At 56.0% G+C, this 9,012-nt stretch overlaps 1 non-coding gene across 1 annotated transcript; it reads right to left on the bottom strand.

Moving 5' to 3' along the window:
* Positions 1 to 2,072: 2,072 nt before the first annotated feature.
* Positions 2,073 to 2,154, bottom strand: TRNAL-UAA. Its single transcript has one exon. It is a non-coding gene; the product is annotated as a tRNA-Leu (tRNA).
* Positions 2,155 to 9,012: the final 6,858 nt, after the last annotated feature.

Genomic DNA, 9,012 nt, shown 5'->3' with positions numbered 1-9,012 from the left:
CTTCCAGAGAACAAGCTGCCCCTGCACAAAGAGGATGAAAGATCCTGCTAAAGCCTGGGATTGAACCAGGGACCTTTAGATTTTCAGTCCAACGCTCTCCTAACTGAGCTACTTTGGGGCAATATTTGGGCCTGTTGCTTCTCTGTTGGGGATGTTTTTGCAGCAGTTGCACCCAAAAAGGACGTCATTGGGAGCGGCCCATGAAGACAAGACTCGCTTTTGCCTGCCTTGCTCAGCTTGACTTGCTGCCTCACCCCGTTCCTGCCCTAGTGCCCGGGCTGACCTGGTGGTGGAAGGGGACTGGGGGCCAGTGGTGCGGGGAGGAAGTTGAGCTGGACCCTGAGCTGGACTAGACCCTGGCGGTGACAGTCTGGCCACCACTTGCCGCCCACCCTGTTGTCCTGGCTTCCCCCACTGGGTGTCAGTTCGGGAGGGAAGTGGGGCTTCTGCCTCCCCTCCCCGATTTTCACACTGCAGAGGAGTGCGAACAGGAAAACGAACGGCTGCTCCACACCCCCACCGGAGGAACCCGGCGCCCTTAGCTGTGGGGAGTAAGAAGTGGCTGTTGGCTGACAGGGCCTGTCCCCGACAGGGGCGGCTCTAGAAATTAGGCTGCCCCAGGCAGCGCGGTGTGCTGCGCCGCCCTTCCTCGGTCCCGCGGCGGGTCCCCTCTTCCCGCGGCTCCGGTTGAGCTCCCGCGGCAGGTCCACCGGAGCCCCGGGACGAGCGGACCTGCCGCAGGCATGACTGCGGGAGCTCCACCGGAGCCGCGGGAACAGCGAACCTCCCGCGGGCACGGCTGCGGACGGTTCGCGGGTCCGGCGGCTCCGCTTGAGCTGCCGCAGTCATGCCTGCGGGAGGTCCAGCCGAGCCGCGGGACGAGCCCCCCTCCGCAGTCATGCCTGCGGCAGGTCAGGTCGTCCGCGGCTCCGGTGGACCTCCCGCAGGCATGACTGTGGCAGGTCCACCGGCCCAGCCTGCTGCCCCCTAGATTTGGCCGCCCTAGGCAACAGCTTGGTTTGCTGGTGCCTAGAGCCGCCCCTGGTCCCCGAGCAGCTGGAACAGCAGCTGCCGCCTCCCCCTCGGCTCCAGGCTGTGGGAAATGCTCATTGCCTGGCTGCATGGGCGGCTGCTGCTCCGTGCTCTGGAGAGCGTCTGTATTGCTCTGTCAACCCCCCGTCTTCACTGAGCCAGTCTGGTAAGGTCCCAAGTGCCCCCTCCGGCCTGGCAGCTGAGAGTCTGTGCAGACATCAGCCCCCCTGCCGGCCCCAGAGGCAGCAGCAGCGCCAGCCCCCCAGCACCACAGGGGCACTCGATGCACTTCCTGTGGGGAAATGGCTCCTTGGCGTCCAGCTGCTAGAGTGAGAGCCAGGAGAGAGCAGTGTCTGGCTCACCGTGGGGGAGAGAAGAGACCTGGTGAGTGCGGATCTCCCTCAGCCTCCCCCGCAAGGCTGGTCAGTTGTATTGTCACTGTGATAGTCGGTGCTTCCCTTCAGGGCCGGCCCTAGAGGAGTGCGGGGCCCGGGAAAAATCCCCCCTTTCCTCCTGCACTCCTTCCCCCAAGCCCCCAGCCCTGTCCCCTCCTGCCCCATTCCTCTCCCTCTCCCACCTCTTTCAGTCTCTGCTCTTCCTCCTCCCTGCCCAGGGCCTCCTGCACCCCACTGAACAGCTGATCACTGGCAAGTGGGAGGCGCTGAAGGGGAAGAGGAGGAGCTTGTCGGCAAGGCCTGTAGTGGGGGGGGGGGGCTGGCTGCCAGTGGGCCCTGAGCACCTATTTTTTCTCTGTTGTTTCTGCAGCCCCGTAGCTCCCATGGAGTCGCTCACTTGGCTCCTACACACCCTAGAGAGAGGAGCAGAACCAGGGCTATGGCTGATCTATGGGGCACTAGGTGAGTTGCAGAGGCTTCAGGGGCTCAGAGTTTGCCTCAGGGACACAGTGTGAGGTGGTGTCCCAGGCATCTCTATGAAAGGAGCAGAACAGGATTTCCTTGGGGTGGGGAGAGAATTGAGAGTGTCTCAGGGGGTTGTACAGAGGTATTGCCCGGGTGAGGGACTGGCTAAAACACAGGCCTTGCTGTGAGCAGGATTCGAACCTGCGCAGAGGAACCCTATTGGATTTTAACTCCAACACCTTAACCACTCGGCCATCACAGCTGTGAGCAGAAAACTGCCCCAATGCCAGAGAAACTGGTAAAGAATCCCAATGCCCAGGCGTGAAGTCATCTGAACTACAGAATTCCCACCGCAAACCTGGCTCCCAAAGCACAGGGGGGATTTGGGGTTTGTTCTGTGTGCTTAGCCAGGTGCAGTAGCTCATGCTCCAATACATCTGTTAGTCTATAAGGTGCCACAGGACTCTTTGGCCTTGTCTACACTACAAGACTATTTCGAATCTACTTAAGTCGAATTTGAGGATTCGACCTTATGAAGTCGAATTTGTGTATCCACACTAAATACACTAATTCGAACTTCTGAGTCCACATTAATGGGGCCGGCGTCGACTTTGGAAGCGGTGCACTGTGGGAAACTATCCCACAGTTCCCGCAGTCCCCGCTGCCCATTGGAATGCTGGATAGAGCTCGCAATGCCTGCTGGGTGAAAAAATGTGTCGAGGGTGGTTTTGGGTTACTGTCGTCATTGAACCGTCAATCACGCCCTCCCTCCCTGAAAGCGCCGGCGGGAAATCTGTTTGCGCCCTTGTCTGGTCAGTTACAGCGCGGACGCCACATCACTGCGAGCATGGAGCCCGCTGCGATCATCGCTGCACTTATGGCCGTTGTCAACTCCTCGTACCTTATCGTCCACCTCTGCAACAGTCAGCTGCTGAGAAACCGGGCGAAGAGGCTCCGGCAGCACGGTGAGGAGAGTGGCACAGACCTCTCAGAAAGCAGGGTACGCCGGGCAGTGGAGATCATGGTGGCAATGGGTCACGTTCATGGTGTGGAACGGCGATTCTGGGCCCGGGAAACAAGCACGGACTGGTGGGACCGCATAGTGCTGCAGGTCTGGGATGACACAGAGTGGCTGCGAAACTTCAGGATGCGTAAGGGCACTTTCCTTGAACTGTGTGACTTGCTGTCCCCTGCCCTGAAGCGCCAGGACACACGCATGCGAGCAGCCCTGAGTGTGCATAAGCGAGTGGCCATTGCTCTCTGGAAACTAGCAACGCCAGACAGCTACCGGTCAGTAGCGAACCACTTTGGCGTGGGCAAATCTACCGTGGGGATTGCTGTCATTCAAGTAGCCCACGGAATCGTTGAGCAACTGCTCTCAAAGGTAGTGACTCTCGGAAATGTCCAGGTCATCATAGATGGCTTCGCTGCGATGGGATTCCCAAACTGCGGTGGGGCTATAGATGGGACTCACATCCCTATCCTGGCACCAGCCCACCAGGCCAGCGAGTACATTAACCGAAAGGGCTACTTTTCAATGGTGCTGCAAGCACTGGTGGACCATAGGGGACACTTTACCAACATCAACGTCGGGTGGGCGGGCAAGGTTCATGGCGTGTGTTCAGGAACTCTGGTCTGTTTAGACGCCTCCAGGCAGGTACTTTCTTCCCGGACCACAAAATAACTGTTGGGGATGTGCAGATGCCTACAGTGATCCTCGGGGACCCGGCCTACCCGCTAATGCCCTGGCTCATGAAGCCCTATACAGGCGCCTTGGACAGTGAGAAGGAACTCTTCAACTACCGGCTGAGCAAGTGCAGAATGGTGGTGGAGTGTGCTTCGGACGTCTCAAGGGAGATGGCGGAGCTTACTGACTCGCTCGGACATCAGCGAAAGAATATCCCCATAGTTATTGCTGCTTGCTGTGTGCTCCACAATCTGTGTGAGAGCAAGGGAGACCTTTTGGCCGGATGGGAGGTTGAGGCAAATCGCCTGGCTGCTGTTTACGATCAGCCAGACACCCGTGCCGAGAGAATATCCCAGCGGGAAGCGCTGTGCATCCGGGAGGCTTTGAAAGCTAGTTTCCTCGCAGAGCAGGGTAACCTGTGACTGTCCACTTGATTTTAAGAGAGCCTGATCATGGGCCTGTGTCTGTATGTGTCGAGTTAGATCTGAGCTCACAAACCCGGTTCTCCAAGTTTCCCCCACTTCCAAAGCACGTTTTAAAACTAATGACATGTAACAGTAATTAATAATAAATCTTTTGTTGACTTTGCATTTCTGTTCCTGGGTTGAAACATGGAAGCATTCTGTGCTGGGTTCGGTGTGCACTGATGTACAGACCGCTTGTCCAATACAGGACGGACAGCCTCCTGCTCCTACATAGGTCTTTGGGGTGGGGGACGGTTTACAGTGATTGTGCATGTAGGGGTGGGTTTGCAGGAATGGGTGGGTTTGCAGGAAGGGGCGAGGGGTGCCGTCTTTGGATAGGGGTTTGCATGATGGCTGTGGGCTGTGGGTTTGGGCGTTGGAAGGGGTGAGGGGTGTGGGGGACGGGTGAGTATCTGTCCCTGGATGAGGGCTCTTTTTGAGGCTCAGGGCAGCGGAGAGGCTCGTGGCTACGGTCGAAGTGCATGGTAAGGGAAGCCTGCCTTTACATTCGGGGATGGCAGGCGCCAGGACCCTGGACAAGCATACACATCAACGAATGACCCGGGGCAGCATACACCACACAGACTGACCCTGGTGCCTAGTGACTGCAGTCTGTGTGTGCCCTGCAGTTGACCCTGCCCCCAAGTCTGTACCCTGGTAATGTGGGCTATGCACTGCAATTAAAAATCCCCCCCCCCACACACACACACAAAGTCTTCTGACACGAGAAATGGGACGGAAACAATGAGTAACAGCAAACCGCTTTTAATAATGTTATACACAGTGGGGGGTTGAAACTTGGATTTGGGACTGGGTGATCCTGTAAGGGAAGAACTTCTACAAATTTAGAGCGCGAGAGGTGTCTTGTACATTAGCGCTCTGCTGCGGTGCAGTGACAGTTCTCACGGCCCCTACCGCCCCTCCTTCTTGTAACTTTGGGTGAGGGGGGGACAGGACTTCTTGGGGTTGGAGGGCGGTTGCAGATGCAGTGCAGGGGGGCTCTCTCCTCCTGCCTGCGGTCCTGCAGAACATCTACAAGGCGCCGGAGCGTGTCTGTTTGCTCCCTCATTAGACCAAGCAGCGCTTGAGTCGCCTGCTGCTCTTCCTGCCGCCACCTATCCTCCCGTTCGATGTGTGTGCGATGCTGCTGACACAGGGTCTCCCTCCACTGTCTCTGCTCTGCCGCCTCTGCTCTGGAGCAGGCCATCAGTTCCTGGAACATCTCGTCCCTAGTCTTTTTCTTTTGCCATCTCATCTGAGCCAGCCTCTGCGAGGGGGATGCCGGGGCAGTCCGGGAAAGAGCCGAAGCTGTGTGATGCGAAAAAGTAAGTGATTTCCTTGAACAAATACAGGTTTGCGGACAGTGAACACAGTCAAGTCAGTTTAAGAGAACAAGACTATACAGGGCACCAAGTCTCGCGAGATCTCAGAACTAGTTCGAGATTTCGGAGTACGCTCTCATTGGCGGCGCCATTGCACAGGAGAGCGGACAAGCGGGGAGAGACAGCTGAATCCATCTTGCAGACAGTCCTGGTAAGCCTTACAGTAGATAATGCTTATCAGTTAGTGGATAGCTGTGCTCTCCTGCTAAAGGCAATGTGGAAAGCAGAAAGGATGAGCCTTTTGCAGCCCCTCCCACCAGTGCACGGGAAAGATCAATGTATGCTTGTTCTCTGTGGCCTCTAGCACGTGGCTGTTAGGCGAGGGTCATTGTTATGCAACCTAATTTTAAACCATTAACAATAGTAACAATACACTAATTGCCCTACTTAGATGCAGTATTTCCAGAATGAGATCACCCTGAGGCGGGTCACCCGTGCCCAGAAAGAGAGGATGCTAAGGGAAGCGCTGCACCGACCAGGACCATATGCAGCAATGCTCGTGGAGGCGATGATCCCTCTGTATATTCGGATGTCCTGGCAAGGAAGAGTTTGCTTCAACGGAGCGCCCAACAAGGCACCTCTCCCAAGAAACCTCCTGCGGAGGCTTTTCGAGGAACTGTATGACACCTTCGTTGAATTGTCGCTAGAGGATTTTTCTTCAATCCCTCTTTGTGTGGACCTACTTTTCATATAGTTTAATATTTACAATTTTTTATATAGTGTTTCTATTTTTTCTATACATATTTTATAAAAAATAAATGTTTACACGTCTATAGCACTTACCGCCTGATCCTTCCCCTGATTCTGAGTCCGGGTTAACGGCAGGGGAGGTTGGTAGAGATCTCTGTGAGGGTGATGAAGAGATCCTGGCTGTCAGGGAAAGCGGGAGTGGGTTCGCTGTCGCCTGCGCCGTCCTCCAAAGACCATTCCTCATCTTCCCCATCGGCGAACATTGAGGAGGAACTGTCCCGGTACACTATTCCGTCCTCGGAGTCCACCGTCACTGGTGGGGCAGTGGTGGCAGACCCACCTAGAATGGCATGCAGTGCCTCGTAGAAGCGGCATGTCTGGGGCTTGGCTCCGGAGCGTCCGTTTGCCGCTCTGACTTTTTGATACCCTTGTCTTAGGTCCTTGACTTTCACGCGGCACTGCATCGCATCCCGGCTGTATCCTTTCTCTTTCATGGCTTTCGAGACCTTCTCGAAGGTCTTTGCATTCCGCTTGCTGGAGCGCAGCTCCGAGAGCACAGACTCCTCGCCCCACACAGCGATCAGATCCATGACTTCCCGGTCAGTCCATGCTGGGGACCTCTTTCTATTCTGGGATTGCCCAGACTCCTCTGCTGGAGAGCTCTGCATCGTTGCAGGTGCTGCAGAGCTCGCCCCGATGTCCAACCAGGACATCAGATTCAAAGTGCCCAGACAGGAAAATGAATTCAAATTTTCGCGGGTCATTTCCTGTGTGGCTGGGCAGAGAATCCAAGCTCGGACTGCTGTCCAGAGCGTCAACAGAGTGGTGCAGTGTGGGATAGCTCCCGGAGCTACTAAGTTCGATTAGCATCCACACCAAACCTAATTCGAGCTAGCCATGTCGAATTTAGCGCTACTCCCCTCGTCAGGGTGGAGTACCAAATTCGAACTAAAGAGCCCTCTAGTTAGAATTAAATGGCTTCCTGGTGTGGACGGTTGAGCGGTTAGTTCGAAATAACGCTGCTAAATTTGACTTAAAGTCCAAGTGTAGACCAGGCCTTAGAGACGCTGAGGACTGGAACTGATTTCAGCTGCTGGACAGCTCTGCTAGGTCTTTATTCATTTGCACAGGAAAATGCTGAGTGTTTAAATTCATTTCAAGCCCCCTGCCCCCCTTCAGCGAACTCCTGAACATACTGGAGATGGGTCTGGAAATTGATTTTCATTCAAAAATTTTTTAAAGGGAATCACTTGGATTGCAACTAGAAATCTATTATCCTGCAGGGAAACATTCACCCACTGACCTACCCTCACAACAGAGAGTGTCATGTATAGCCCAGAGCAGGAACTGTTTTTAACCTGGGGGTTAGTAAACTTTATCTCTATACAAACACCATAGCTTACAAACTCCCCACCCCCGCTCTGTGTCACCAGAGCACAACAACAACTCTCCTTGGAGCACACACAGCTCCCCAGCTCCCTGCCTGTCAGTCTCTCCAGCGTTGCTCCAATCCCTTAAAGCAGGGTCTCAACCTCAATTTACCTTAGGGCCAGGGCCAGTCCTCCAGTCCTCCCAGTGGGCCAATAATGTCACTCATACTGCCCAGAAACCATCCCCCCAAACTCTGCCCCTCACCTGCCTAAGGCTCTGGGAGGGAGTTTGGGTGGGGGGAGGAGGTCTAGGGTGCAGGCCCTGGGCTGGGGCTGGGGATTGGGGTGCAGGAGGGGTGCAGGCTCTGGGGGGAGTTTGGGTGCAGAAGGGGTGAGTGGCTGGTCTCTGGGAGGGAGTTTGGGTGGGGGAGGGGTTCTGGGGTGCAGGCTCTGGGATGGAGTTTGGATGCTGGTGCAGGCTCTGGGCTGGGGCAGGGGGTAGCGGCAACAGGAGGAGGGGTGGGGTTGCAGGCTCTGGGCGGGAGCTTGGGGGCAGGCGGGAGGGGGTGTGTGGGAAGGGGGAGGGGTGCAGGCTGTGGGAGAGAGTTGGGGGCAGGGGTGTGTGAAGAGGGGGGAGCAGGCTCTGGGAGGGAGTTTGGGAGAAGGAAGAGGTATGTGGGGAGGGGCTGGCAGTGCAGGCTCTGGGAGGGGGTCAGGGATGCAGCACTTACCTGGGGCTCCAAGGCAGGGTGGGCTGGGGGGCCTCCGTGTACTGCTGCCTCCAGACACTGCCCCCGAAGCGTCTCTTTGGCTGCAGGGGCTCAGGGTGGGGTCAGTGCACGGAGGCACCGACCCACCCCGCCCTGCCATGGGGAGGGGCCGGCAGCCACTGGAGCGAGCAGGCAGATGCTGCTCAGCTCCGCTGCACTGACAGGGCCCCTGGGAGCGCCTGGGGGCAGCAGGTGGGGCCAAGGGAGTGACCTGGTCCCAAAACTGCTGGAGCCCCACGGGCGAGACCTGGGAACCAGGACTGCCAGCCAGACAAACACCTTTAAGAGGAGGCGTCCCTCTCCCTGTCACAAACTGATCTTCCTCCTTCAGTTCAGTGACAGCCTGAATTGTTCCTTATCCCGGCAGAGCTGGAGGATTGAAAGCAGCAACATCAAACCCCTGTGTAGCTCACAGGAATGGACAGAAACACTCCCTGGTATCTGAGGAGATGTTCAGCTTTGCCTTTGGTCAACTTCAAGGCTAAAGGGAAAGGAGGTGGCGCCAGGTATAAAGAGTGAAACACGACACATCATAGTTATGCCCATGGCGGCTGCAAAATCTTTTGATGTACTTCTTCTTATCAGCCGTGTATTGTTTTCTCTGGAGCCTAGGCCTTGACCAAGAAATTTGTACTTTGCTAAAATAATCGACTGCCCCTGGTGAAGGCAATGGACTTGACACCCACTGGGGTGTCCCAACACAGGTACAAGTACTAATAACAGTGGCTGCCTTTTAGCCATAGATTTTAATCAGGGC

The sequence above is a fragment of the Mauremys reevesii genome, linkage group 12 (genome assembly GCF_016161935.1).
Source record: "Mauremys reevesii isolate NIE-2019 linkage group 12, ASM1616193v1, whole genome shotgun sequence".
NCBI classification, from domain to species: domain Eukaryota; kingdom Metazoa; phylum Chordata; order Testudines; family Geoemydidae; genus Mauremys; species Mauremys reevesii.
The sequence above is the reverse complement of the archived record's forward strand: the minus strand, read 5'-3'. Positions and strand labels throughout refer to the sequence as shown.